At 43.8% G+C, this 14,347-nt stretch overlaps 2 protein-coding genes across 7 annotated transcripts in view; one reads left to right on the top strand and one right to left on the bottom strand.

Moving 5' to 3' along the window:
- Syn (synapsin) overlaps positions 1-14,347 on the bottom strand; it is a 103,667-nt gene that overhangs the window by 23,154 nt on the left and 66,166 nt on the right. The gene's annotated exons all lie outside the window — the stretch shown is intronic.
- Timp (Tissue inhibitor of metalloproteases) overlaps positions 3,128-14,347 on the top strand; it is a 62,628-nt gene continuing 51,408 nt past the window's right edge. Inside the window, exon 1 of one of the 2 annotated variants that reach the window (XM_033479339.2) lies at positions 3,128-3,653. The gene's annotated coding sequence lies outside the window, so the exon portion shown is untranslated. The remainder of the gene's footprint in view (positions 3,654-14,347) is intronic. The other variant, XM_033479340.2, reaches the window with a different exon arrangement.

Consider the following 14,347-nt stretch of genomic DNA (forward strand, 5'->3'; position numbering starts at 1 on the left):
TCCCGCGTTCCAACAAGATACCCGAAAACCATGGGGTCCGCATTAAATGATAGTAATCGTGGATCAAAGCGGTGACGAGTGGCGGCCCCCCCGCGAGCTTGTTTTTCGGCCGTGAGGGCCTTGGCGGACCTTCGTGGGCGAGGAGGAAGGGGGAAGAGGAAATAGATTTCGACCGTGGTAGCGAACGATAGAGGAAGAGAGAGAGACGGAGAACTGTGGGTGGCCGGGATGGGAGAGGTGGAAAGTGCCGAGCAAGGTATACAGATCGAAGAGAGTGAGCGAGAGAGAGAGAGGGGGGGAGACATGGTGGTTTGATAGTAGGGAGGGGGGTTCATGGTGGGAGGAAGCAGAGGATCAAAGGCTGGCGAGGAGGACGACGGGGAGCGACCGATAATGAAAACGCGGGACAGGGACTGTCGTCGGGGAACGGTGGACGGAACAAGAGAGGAGCAGAGAGAGACTGTTTGGTGGTAGGGGTCCCCTCAACATCTGTCCTTCTCACAATCCCTCTCCCTCTCTCTCTTGCGCTCGCGCCCTCTCTCGCTCTTGCTCTCACGATCTATCTCGTTCTGTCGACTTCTCTCAAGCTCTGCGATTCTCTCATTGCACATCTCAGCCTCAATCTCTCTTTCTCTCTTTCTCCTTTACTCTTTTTCTCTCTTTCTCTCTTTCTCTCTTTCTTTCTTTCTCTCACTTTCTCTTAGATCCGATCTCTCACTATGTAATTTTACATCATTCTCTGGGTATTATTCTTTCTCATTCTCGTTCAGCCTCGATCTCTCTCTCTTTCTCATTTTCTAAATCTCTCTCTCTCTCTCTCTCATTCTCTGAGTCTCTCCTTTTCTCTCTCTCTCTCATTCTCTGAGTCTCTCCCTTTCTCTCTCTCTCTCTCATTCTCCGAGTCTCTCCCTTTCTCTCTCCCTCTCTCTTTCTTATTTTCTAAATCTCTCCCTGTCTCTCATTCATTCTCTGAGTCTCTTCCGTTCTCTCTCCTCTTCCTCTCTCTTTCTCATTCTCTCTCACACATTCTCTGAGTATTTCACTCTATCTCTTTCTCATTCTCGAAATCTCTCTCTCACACATTCTCTGAGTATCTCTCTTTCTACCTCTTTCTCATTCTTTAAATCTCTCTCTCTCTTTCTCACATTCTCCGAGTCTCTCTTTCTATCTCTTTCTCATTCTCTAAATCTCTCTTTCTCTCATTCTCTGAGTCTCTCTCTCTATCTCTTTCTTATTTTCTAAATCTCTTTCTCTCTCATTTTCTGAATCTCTCGCTTTCTATCTCTTCCTCATTCTCTAAATCTCTTTCTTCCTCATTCTCTGAGTCCCTCGCTTTCTATCTTTTTCTCATTCTCTAAATCGCTCTCTCTCTCTCTCTCTCTCTCATTTTCTAAATCTCTCTTTCTCTCAATTTTTTGAGTCTCGCTCTCTCTCTCTCTCATTCTGTACCAGTCTCAATCTCTCTTTCATTCTTTTCCAATCTCAATCTCTTTATCTCCCTCTTTTACACACAAACACTCTTTCTCTCTCTCTCTCTCTCTCTCTCTCTCTCTCAGTTTCTTCCAGTCTCAATCTCTCTGATTCTCAATCTCAATCACTTTTATTCTCTCCCAGTCTGAATCTCTCTCTCATTCTCTAAGTCTCTTTTTTCGTCTCTCTCTCTCATTCTCTAAATGTCAATTTCTCTTTAAATTTCTCTCTCTCCCTCTCAGTCTCTCCCAGTCTCTCTCATGCTCATAATCTCAATCACTCTAACAATCTCTCATTCTCTTATCTTCTCTCAGTCTCAATTAATCAAAATCTCTCTCTCAGTTTTAATATCTCTTAATCCATCTCATTCTCTTTCAATCTCAATTTTCCTCATTAACTTTTGATCTCTTTCATTTTCCCTCAATCCATCTCTCTCTTTCTTTCTCTCTCTCATCCTCTCTCAATGTCTCTCCTTCTTCTTCAATCTCAGGTTCTCTCGTTTCTTCCTCATTTTCTTTCAGTCTCAATCTCTCCCTCCCTCTCACTCTCTCTCTCTTTCTCTCTCATTCTCTCTCAATTTCTCCACACAGTCTCTCCCTGTCTCTCTCGACCTTTCTCCATTCTCTCTCAGCCTCGAACTCCTAGTCGACGAACAGGAGAGAGCAAGGCACTCAGCTTCTGTCTAAAAGAGAAGAAGAGACGCTGAACTCGGGAGAGAAAGAGAGAGACTAAGCTTGGGAGAAGATGAAGGCAAAAGAGAGAGAGAGAGAGAGAGAGAGAGAGAGGACGAGCTCAAGAAAGAAAGGGAGAGATTAAGCTTGCGAGATGGAGAAAGTAAGAGAAGGAGAGATTGAAAGAGTGAGGTTATGCTCGAGAGAAGATGAGAGCAAGAGAGAGAGAGAGGGAGAGCAAGCGAGCTCGAGAGAGGAAGAGAGAGAGGTTAAGCTTGAGAGAACGAGAGAATAAGGGAGAGAGAGTGACAACAAGCTCGAGAGAAAAAGAGAGGGAGCTTAAGCTTGAGAGAACGAGAGAGTAAGAGAGAGAGAGAGAGAGAGAGAAAGAGAGAAAGCGCGCGAGAGAGTGGTCCAGCTTGAAAGAACGAGAGATTAAGAGAGAAAGAGAGAGAAAACGAAAGCAGCAAGCTTAAGCTTAAGAGAATAAGATAGCAAGTGAGAGAGAGAGAGAGAGTGAGAAAGCGAGCTCGAGAGGTTAAGCTTCAGAGAAAGAGAATGAGAGAGAGATTGCGCTCGAGCGAGAAACAGAGAGAGAGAGAGAGAGAGAGAGAGAGAGAGAGAGCTCGAAAGAGAAAGAGAGCGATGGAGCCCGAAAGAAGAAGCGAGAAAGAGCGTAAGCCTGAGAAAGGAGAAGAGCGGCCACGCGTGAGAGCAGAAGAGAGGGAGAGAGCGAGCCACTCGGAGAGAGAGCGCCGCGACTCAAAGCGAGAGAGAGAGAGCGATCCTGGGAGTTCTCGTGAGAGGGGGAGTGGGAGCTGGGGCGTCGCGACTCCGAGAGAGAGAGTGGGAGAGAGAGAGAGAGAGAGAAAGGTAAAAGTCAGAAACGGGAAGCGGGACGGAGAGCGCCGGGATGATTGAGCTCGGCGGAGCGAGCGGTGGCCGGAGCGGGCCGGAGCGGGCCGAGCGGGCCGAGCGGCGGCCGGAGCGGGACCGCGCCAGCGGCGAGATCGACGACGTAAGGAACGTAGGAAGGAAGGAGAGGCTCCCGTGTCGGTGTCGGTTCGCGCTTGCATTGCTTTTCGAAGCTCGCGCGCGAAAGGTTCGTGGGTAGGTGCGTGAGCGCGTGTGCCGATCCTGGACGCACGTGAAAATCCGAGTCCGGCCCGTAGTAAAGACACGGTGGGTCCCCGCGCGTCGAGAGGACCAATTTTTTTCCGACCGGTGCACCGGACCCGCGGTCTGCCGCCCTTTTATTCCTCCTCTTCCTTCTCTTCCTCCGCGTTCTTTTCCCGTCGAATCTGCGCGCCCCGGCCCGGCCCGGCCCGGCCCGTACAACCGTAAATCGCTGGAACACGCTCGGGACGTCCGCGCGGATCACGCGCCGGCAAAGCCGCTGCCCGCGCCGCCGGCTTTGAGGTCAAACGGAATAACGGGGAGAAAGGCGGAGTGCAAGTTAAACCGTGCGAGGAAAGCGGAAGAAGAAGGATCTGCCAGGGGTCACGGAGAAAGGTACAATTCTAAGGACCGGCCCGATAGCTTTTCGCGTTACGCCGCGGTCGCGGCGCGCCGCTGGTAGCCCGCCGCGGTTCGGACTGCCGATTCTCCTGGACAAAAGTCGAATCGTCCAGCGCGGAAATATATTTTTATGCGAGCGACAATCGGACCGCGGATTCATGCGCGAATTGGATCGTCGTTGACGAATTACCGATGAAATAATGGAACAGTGTAATCAGTGGTGTTCAACGATCAATTTCTCCGAATTTTATTGGCATCTGCGAATTCTCAATTTCAATTTTTCAATTCCAATTTCTCAATTTCAATTCTTCAATTTCAATTCTTCGATTTCAATTTTTCAATTTCAATTCTTCGATTTAAATTCTTCAATTTCAATTCTTCAATTTCAATTTTGCACTTTCAATTTAACTTGTATTCAATTTGTTGCAATTGAGAAACGATTTATCCGTGGAGTTGTATGCAATAATTTAAACCAATTAAATGCATTCTTCGTTACTTAATAATTTTAATATAACCGAAAACAGTGCGATTTGCATTGGTCTAACGACTTCGCAGTGTTTCACCGTTCCAAGCGAGAGCTGTTCATTTTCGTCGTAAACACACGAGATCTGCAATCTAATTGTCACACCGTGTATCAGAATAGTCTTTTCATCAATTTCATTCCTCGCTACTATATTAGATAATTCACGGTCATCCGACCGTTCAATCTACTTTTCTTGGAAAATGTAAATAGCCCGGGCAGCACAATGGAGCATGCTTCGCAGCTCCTCGTAATTCGCAGAAAATTCTCCATAGTATATAGCGGCTTAGATCTGTTCGGAGTAAGTTGCCGGCTCGGCTTGATTCGCGCTTGCTCCACGGTCTAGCAGTTTTAACGCGCACCGGTGTAATTACACATTTGCCCCAAGTGGCTCGTTCGGCTCGCATAAAGTAATTTTATTACGATTTCATTATTTCTTGTTGCACGCAACACTGTCCCCCTGGCATAAAAGCGACTTTATTGACGCATTGTACCGCCGTAGTATTTATCGGCCAACAAATACTTCCTCTCGCTACGTAAATACGCTCGTTCCAATAATTCGCACGGGATCAAGAAACCAGCTGCGCGCGACGCACGCGATAATAAATCTGCCGTACTAGAACGGAAAATAAATGAGTTTGACGTTCATTAAAAGCTCCCGTCGATCACCGTACCCAGCATCGTCCGTCGGCCGTATTCGCGACCCGCGATACCGTGCATTCGAATTCGAAAGATTTGACAATTCTCGCGACCATAATCAATATTTCATTCTTACCAATTGTTACCTTATCTTTGTAATTCCAGTGTCAATGGATAGCTGGCAGTTTTCTGATTAAAATGAGTACAAACACGATGGAAATTGGACTGGTTTAAGCTATTCTAGGTTTAATTAACGAGTGATCTACAGGATGTACGTAATAACTTGATCCATTTGAATGTATTTCTTGTTCTCAATAATGTGAAAGTATCATTAGCTGCTAAATGATAAAAATATATATACTCCTGTGCAGAAAAGCATCGTAATCAAGAATGAGTAAAATGTTCAAAACGATCGATTTATTTCGTTCACCCAGTATGTAGTAATCAGCTCTTCGTGGTCCGATTACCGTCGTGTTTGGACTCATTCTAATGAGAAAAGTCTGAGCAATCCACATTAATACTTTTAAAACGATAAAGCAGAAATTAGAAAATTTCGAGCTTCCGTTTTCATTATTCTTTACGCTTTCATTAAAGTATGCCTCCTTCCTTCCTTTCGTCTTGTCGCGTTTCGAGCACGACACTGCCGGTAAAATGTGAACAACGGATCATTTCAATTTCAAACGAGTGTCGCTGCGAATAATGCATCGGGAGGGCTGATCGACGGAATTCGGAGCAGGAGAGATACTGCACTTCTGCAGATGTGTCGGACTTTAATTCGCCCCGTTCGGCACGAGATTAGATTTGACGCTTTATTGAACTAACAATCAAGACGATGACATCAGAGGCTCGGCTGCACGGCCAAAATAAACTTTGCTGAACGACTCCCGCGCGCGCGCGATCAGGCCACGGCGAAACTTCTGTGTGCCGCCGATCGGCCACGGAGAGACACGAATTTTATCATTCCGCGTGTGTACCTGTTCACCGAGATACGTGAACTTGGGTTAGCCGTCGGTACACAACGGTGCGCGGCGACGATATTAATGGTAAATACAGCGATCGGTTCCGTATCGGACCCCTTCGCAAATAAAGGGCGCGAACATGCTCGGAAATCTTTGCTAAAATGCGTGCACTCGATGACGGTGACAAAATAATTCATAATAACTAGGTCTATATTTTCTGTTAGAAATCATTCAGTATTGTAATTTCTATTACAAGTCTTCTGTTGAAAACCATTTACGATTATTGTTTCTGCTGAAAATCAATTATTAAAAATTAATTGTAATTGTAATTGCTGTTAAACTTCATTCAAGAATCAATTATTATTACAATTGCTTTTTAAAATCAAGTATAATTCTAGATTCTATTAAATTTCTAATTAAAAATCGATGGTAATTCTAATTGATATTAAAAATTATATGATTACAAATTGTTTATGATTATAATTTTTAGAAAAAGGATCGTCTATTAATGAATTATATTCAATTATAATTTTCGGTAAATATCAATTATTAAAAATTAATTTTAATTGAAATTTCTGTTAAACTTCTATTTAAAAATCAATTATAATTATACTTTCTTTCAAGAATCAAGTGTAATTGTAGTTTAATTTTATTTAAAAATCAATTTTAATTATAATTTGTATTAAAAATTATATGTTAAAAGTTATATACAATTTTAATTTCTGGTAAATATCAATTATTAATGATTCATTGTATTTGCAATTTCTGTTGAACTCCTATTTAAAAATCAATTATAATTATAATTTCTTTTAATAATCAATTATAATTATAATTTCTTTTAACAAATCAATTATAATTATAATTTCTTTGAGCAATAAATTATAATTATAATTTCTTTTAGCAATCAATTATAATTATAATTTCTTTGAGCAATAAATTATAATTATAATTTCTTTTAGCAATCAATTATAATTATAACTTCTTTTAGCAATCAATTATAATCATAATTTCTTTTAGCAATCAATTATAATTATAATTTCTTTTAACAATCAATTATAAATATAATTTTCTTTAACGATCAATCATAACTATAATTTCTATCGCAAATCAACTAAAATTCTACTTTCAATTAACAAGCATTTGCAAATATAATTTCAATTAAAAATCATATAAATCATTCAAATCATACAACTATAATTTCCATTAAAAAACAATTACAATTACCATTCCTATAAAATCTAGCAAGGCTCTCGCCGAACAAAGAACGTAATGGACCGATGGGTAACCGTGACTAAAGAGTGGGGGGGGGGGGAGGAAGATAGTGTGGCTACTTTTTTGAGGCAGCGCACGGTGGTCTGGAGGACAGGGCAGTGTTCGTCGAGCGCGTTCGTCGTTTACGGGCTGTCCGCGCGAAACGCGAAAACCGCCTGGCATTAGGCTCGGCCGAACAGGAAACATAACAAGAGATGAAGACGTTTACGGCCGTTTCATTATGTTAATTTCACGGTGGAACACCCATAATGTTTGCCACCCGTGTGTCCGCGGGAAATGAAGCGGTCCCCTAGGACCATGCGAACCGAGCACTTTCTCTCTCTCTCTCTCTCTCTCTCTCTCTCTTTCTCGCCTGGTTACATTCTATCATCGTTGCGCGGACCGCGTTATGAATAATTCATGCCGCTAATTAGTCGGGGGTTCGATCTATTGGCGGCCGCCGATGCCGTTCATCGTCCACCTTCGCCGATTGCCGCAACGCAGGCTCGTCTAGGACGATTAGGGCAAAAGTGAACCGATTGGAACGAACTCGAGAAACCAGTGCCTTGAATAAAAAATTTTCTAAAGGGAGAGAGGGAGAGAGATATTTAATAATATCCAATATTTTAGAATTAGTTAAATTGTTAGGACAAGCAATTTATTTTCGTACAATTGTAAAAAGTTTTTGGACGATTTTTATTTATTTTAGTTGGTTATTTATTTTATTTGTTTTTTATTTATTTCAATTGTTTTTTTTATTTCTTTTATTTCTTTTTTATTTATTTCAATTGCGTTTTATTTATTTTATTTGTTTTTTACTTATTTTATTTGTTTTTTATTTATTTTATTTGATTTTTATTTAATTTATTTATTTTTTATTTATTTTATTTGTTTCTTATTTATTTCATTTGTTTTTTATATATTTTATCTGTTTTCTATTTATTTTAGCTGTTTTTTATTTAATTTATTTGTTTCATAAAATCCAGAATCAAGTACAAATTCAATTTGTCAATTAGAAAATTGTTTCTTCTTTTTTCATTTCTGTTTCGTACAGTATTATAGTACAATTTTCATTTGTTCTTGCAAATACCAATTTTCATAAAAACTTTTTCATAAAAATATTGAGACATCAATTTTATTGATTGTTTGCAGACTATGGAAACGATTAAAACAACGAATATTTATCGTATTTTATCTTATTACGTCATCGATGTTCATCAATGCACATGTTTAAATATTTAAAAATACCTAAGTACCATAAATGCATATGTATAGGTCATGGTCAGATCTGAGTTACGTTTGGGTTATGTAATTCAATATTTGGAGATACTTGAATACTCTTTCGAGAAGTGTATACTTTGCTCAAGATTTTCCTCATAGACCTTTTCCTAATTTTTCGATGCGAAGTGCAAGATCCGAGAAGATGTTTCACAAAGTATGTAAATGCTATGCTAATGTCGTCGGTGCTCCATTACCGATCGCTGTCGACGAGGTGACAGAATCGATTCTGAAAAAGGCAATTATCGAGGGTCGCTCATGTGGCACGCATAAATTTCCAGTCCATTAGGTTTTATTAGTCGTGACACGGAGTACACGATATCCAGCGAAAATTTTATATTCATATAGAATTCCATATTTAAAGGCCTGGAAATTAAAATAATCAAAGGTTGATTTTCAATAATTATCACCTTGCCTTTGCAATTCCAATGTCAATGGATAGCCGAGGTTTTTCCAATTAAAACGAGCCCAAACACGATAGTAATCGGATTAGTTTAAGTTGTTGCAGGATCGATTAATGAGTAATCTACAGGGTGAACGAAATAAATTGATCGTTTTCAATGTCTTTCTCGTTTTTGATAATGTGAAAGTGTCACAGGTCGTCGGAAAGATCTGGATTCCAACGTGAAAGTATGTCGATCGCGATTTCAAGATTATCGATACCTAAATTCTCTTAATTCAAGGTCACCGGGAGGTCACTGTATTACAGTCGATCAGACAAATCTTGACACCTATGAACTATTTTATAATAATCTCTGACATCTTTAAAAAATTTTTCCTATTATCAAGAAGAATTCAAATTTTCGAAACGATCAATTTATTTCGTTCACTCAGTATATAGCAACCGCTTGTTCGTAGTCCGATTGCCGCCGTGTTTGTACTCATTTGACTCGGAAAAGTCTCAGCAATCCACTGGTACCACTTTCAAGTAGGTAACACAAGAATGACCAAAGTTGAAACTTTCTAATGATTTTTTAATCTCCGATCTAACAACGCAGTCTACAAAGTCCGCGTGTCCGTCGGCTAGCCTTAATTGCCGTCTCTAGCATGCGAAACCCATCTCGTTAGCAACCCGGTGATTGTACTATCTAGGCATTTATCATGTGAAATGCTGGCGATCACCGGAATTTCTGGTTCGCTCGTTCGAAGGGCCTTCCTGCTCGCTGGCTCGTTGCGACGCCGGCTTTATAATGCCCTGTAATTGCCGCAGCTTGAATAATATCCTGCTGGAACTTTACGGCTGGGACTTTTGTTGCCCAAGATAGCACCGGTTGCTCTGAACACCGTGAAAATGCGATTCGTGTTTGCGGGGAATCGTTATTATGGCTTCAATTGCCCCGAAAATCGATTGCCAGCAAAAGAAAGGATCGCTTCGGAACGAATCGAAAAAATCGATTCGTTTGAAAATCGAGTACCGAGAATCTCTGTTAAAGGGGCGCCAGTGGACACCACGGGCGACCGAATAGGGTAATCTTTCGTGAAAAGAGGATCCCGGGGGATCCGCAAATTCCGCGGAGGTCTCGCGCCGTAAAGCGTCCGGCGTTCTCAGAAGAGGCCGGAGAAATTGCGAAAGGTCCGCCGGTATGATTTCTCGTAATGTCCGCAACCCGGCCGTCGTTCATTAGAAAGAGAGAAAGGGAGAGAGAGAGAAAGGGAGAGAGAGAGAGAGAGAGAGGCGACTCCGCCGAAGTAGAAACAGGAACGAATAGCCACGGAGTCGTTGTAAATCGGCGGACAGGCCTCCCCACGTCGTGGGATCGGATTCTGATACGCCGATTAACCGGCCGAGGAAGATATAATCCCTCGGGTTCGACTCGTAACGGGGCGTAATGCACGAGCCGTATCGGCCTCGACGGTATTACGTTTATTACGCGTCCCGCCGATACAAGGAGGACCGAATGGCGCCAACCAGCCGGCCCCGCCGCGCACCTACGTGTTCGCATGCTTACCTGCGCGAACACGAGAACCGTCGCGCGCGACCGTTCTCCCGTCTCTCGCGGCTCTACGCGACGCGACAGGCAAATTTATTCATCGAGAGAATTCGAAATAACAGGCCGCGCGCGTGGCTATGGGCCACTTTTCCGCCGAAATTTTTCCCAGTCGGAAGATCGAACTTACATCGGGGAATAAGATTTAGGGTAGGTCTATGTTAGGTCTATGTTAGGTCTAAGATAGATCTAGGTTAGGTCTATGTTAGCTATAGGTTTGGTTTAGATCTAAGTTAGATCTGGGTTAGGTCTAGGTGTTAGGTCTAAGTTATGTCTATATTAGCTATAGGTTAGGTCTAAGATAGTTTTAATTGAGGTCCATGTTAGCTATAGGTTAGGTCTAAGATAGATCTAGGTTATGTCTACGTTAGCTCTGTAGGTTAGATTTAGGTTAGGTCTATGTTAGCTCTATGTTATTAGATCTAGGTTCAGTCTAGGTTAGGTTTAGGTTAGGTCTATGTTAGGTCTACGTTAGGTTTAGGTTTACATTAGATCTAGATTAGGTCTAGGTTGGGTTTAGATTAGGTCTATGTTATTAGGTCTAGATTAGGTCTATGTTAGGTCCAGGTTAGATCCAGTTTAGTTCTACAGTCTTCCGCGAATACCTCGGAAACCAAAGACCCGCGAAACTTCTTGTAAAGGGCAAAATTGTTCGAAATGACATCACCTTGATAACATCGCTGCGTCGTCGCGTCTCAAAATTTCCCAGCATCGCAGTTATTTACCAAATCATTCGTCAAGAATTTCATCGTTATTTTTTAACGAATGCCGGCGACGTAACGATTCCTGCATCGGAAAATCGGATTATTTTCGGTCGCCAGTGCGATTAATTTACGAGCGGCGCCAGCGTCGGGCATTGGATAATGGCCAACGATGCAACGGGCGCCGATTAATCACCGGGCACGTGCATTCACCTTGTCGAAAATGCGCGCGGCACCGGCCAGAATGGGGTCGTCGGGATAACGCCGGGAACCCGAAAATAACGAATCGCGCGGCGCGTCGCCGGCCCGTTCGGAACACCGCGCCGCAGAATTGTCGCGGAACCGTCGCCGAGAAGCGCGGCTGATAAAGAGCCGGCGCGGCGTGGCGCGGCTGTAATCGGTACACGATACAGCCCCGCGCATAAATAACGAGAAAATTGCCAATAACTCGGCCCGGTGTCCGGGGCTCCGTTTGATCCCGGAATAGGCCGGGATTTATCGCCGAGATTCCCAGATTACGGTGTCGTTCGCAGTAAAGAAGAATCTATCGCGGACTCCCGCGGTGTTATCGGGCCCGTTCCCGGCCCGTCCCGGCCCGCCCGTTTTCTATCGGCTACACGGACGGCGCCGCGGCAGCGATCACGAAAAACCAAAGCTGTAAACTAACCCGGCCACTCCGACGCGTTGTTCGAAATTTTTATATCACCTTTGAAAGTTATTTAAACATCGTCAAATTTGTTTAAACGCAGCTCCAACAAATTTACAGCCTGGACAATCGTTCGATAAATATTGGCCAAATTCGATCGACGATCATTCCGCAGAAAATCATCGTAGGACGATGATCTTTCTTTTAAATTGAAGCTTGAAACCTCTACTTTCAGAAAATGTTTCTCGATTTTAAGTTTGACGGACCTAGACCATCGTAACCCTCTAGATGTACGGCCATGTTTGTCACATCGAAAATCGCCAAGTTTGAGAAAATGCACGGATTTTGTAAAATTTTTTTCGGAGATTCCGTTTACGGCAGAACAAAGTTCGAAGCTTCCTCTTTCGTTTGAAACAAACGGAGAGCGATTGCGATTTTTTCTCGCGAAGTTACGGCACTTCGAAGCGACCCTTGCATTTTACAAGGAAAACCTCTTGCGGTAAGCCTTCAGCGTGATTTTATTTTGTTACTTGAAAAATATTGTAATTCCGTCGAGACGCGATCGTCTTTAGATCAACCCCCGAAATAACGGCGATTAATATCAGCGAGCGTGGAATTGCAACACAGTTTCAAAATGCACCGTTCTTACAGCGCAACGTCTACTAACACGACGTCCTCCTATAAATAACTTAGTTTCGCTAATTGTCTAGACATTTAGGCCCCGCATCTCGTGGTTTAGCTGTTACGTGATCGAAGACGCTTCACAAGTGCGAAAATAGCAACTGCGAACCGAGCAGTTTACTTTAAACTTTGCCGCAAAAAAAAGAAGAAAAATAAAAAACGGTGGCACGATGTTTTTTGCTGCCACGTTCAGTGGTAAACAACACGCGTTCGATCAATTTTCATTATGCAAACGTGATCGTATGCATGCAAACGCGACAGTCGACCGTCGTAAAGTCCGAAGAATCAATTGGATTTCGAAGCTGAGCAGCGGGAACGGGTCACGTGACGCGACGTACGGCGGAGTGGGCGCGCATCACGTGACCTATCGGCCGCATCGCTGACGGAAGGAGTGGGGACGCGTCACGCGGCTCGCCTCACTCCGCTGTTGTAGGCGTGACTCGACCTGTCCCCACCATAGGTCACGTGATGCGGCGCCTAGTGCAGCGGAGTGGGGCGCGCCGCGTGACGCGTCCCCTACTCCTGCGGTCAGAGATCCTGCTGACGAGTTACGCGACGCGCCGAGCGGCGGAGTAAGGCGCGCGTCACGTGACCTATGGGCTGCATTGCTGACCGAAGGAGTGGGGAGAGGTAACGCAGCGCGCCCCACTGCGCTGTATCACGCGTCGCGCGGCCTGTCCCCACTCCTTCGCTTAGAAATCCAGCCGGTGGGTCACGTGACGCGGTGCCTAGTGCAGCGGTGTGGGGCGTGCCGCGTGACTTACTCCCACTCCTTCGATCAGAAACTCTGCGGACGGGTCACGCGACGCGTTATACAGCGGACTGGGACTCCTCGCTACTGCCGTTCCTCCGGCATGAAATCTGGCTTATTCTTCTGGCAACCGCGCGCCTAACTGACCTTTCATCGCGCTATGAATAAAGTAGAGTAACCGGTCGCCCGTTCGCAGTCTCGCTGACGACAAAGCGGAAAATCCGAGCTGACTCGCGAACGTCTGAATTTCTAAGTCGGCTAATTAGTCGTGGAACGCAATTACCGGCGTCGCGGCTCGCGACAGGAGCCACGAAGGTTCTTGAACCGCGAGAGTAATCGAGCGGGCCGGGAAACGCGGCGCCGGCCGCGGTGTTTCCAGGTGAACGAAGACCAACGTCGCGCGCGGTCAGAAATATTTCATTGGTCGTGCCGGCGCGGCGGAGAAACGCGGCGCCGCGGAGCCACCACGGTCCTCGGGTAGGAGCATTTCCACGAATAGCTAATTCGCGCTGCCTGCAATTAATTCGTCGTTTGCGGTGTCGCTGCCTCGAAGCGAAATCGAAAACCGCCGGCGAAAGTTGCGCGCGAACACTGCGCGAAAATGACCGAAAAACACTCTCGAGGGTTTGAGGATAGATTGAATTTCTCTCTTCATTTATTGATAACAAATATCATAAATATTCCAGCTAATATCATTCTAATTTAAGGCGAGGGGGGAGGGGGGGGAGGGATATTCAGCCGATAATGAAATTCTAGTAATTTTGCAAATAAAATTTTGCAAAAATACATTTCTGTGGTATTTTTTACGCGGAATCGAATTACGTGCAGATTACTATCCCAACTTGCATTGTTGGGCATCAAAAAAAATTTCTTTTGAGAAAATCACCTTAAAATAAAAAACCAATGGGTTATTAATATTCCTATCTTTGAACCAGACGACTTTCATACGACACGTTTTCCCATATAAACAAGATCAACGAAGATACTCGAATGCGCGGTACACACGAATGAGACACCCGGTGCACAGGTGCAGCGGTAAAATCGACATAACTCGCGTAAAAATGAAGCTACCGAGATGAAATTTTTACTGCAATTCGCGTACACTATATCGAAGAGACTTCTTTATGGATTTTGCAATCGGACAATTTGTTCACGGAAAGAAATTTTTTCATTATTCAAAAATGGAATTTGCGAAATCAATGTTCACACGATTCGAATCAGCGTGAAAAATAGTATAGAAATATATTTTTTCAAAGTTTTATCTCGAAAATTAC

The sequence above is a fragment of the Megalopta genalis genome, chromosome 14 (assembly GCF_051020955.1).
Source record: "Megalopta genalis isolate 19385.01 chromosome 14, iyMegGena1_principal, whole genome shotgun sequence".
In the NCBI taxonomy this organism is placed as follows: Eukaryota; Metazoa; Arthropoda; class Insecta; order Hymenoptera; family Halictidae; genus Megalopta; species Megalopta genalis.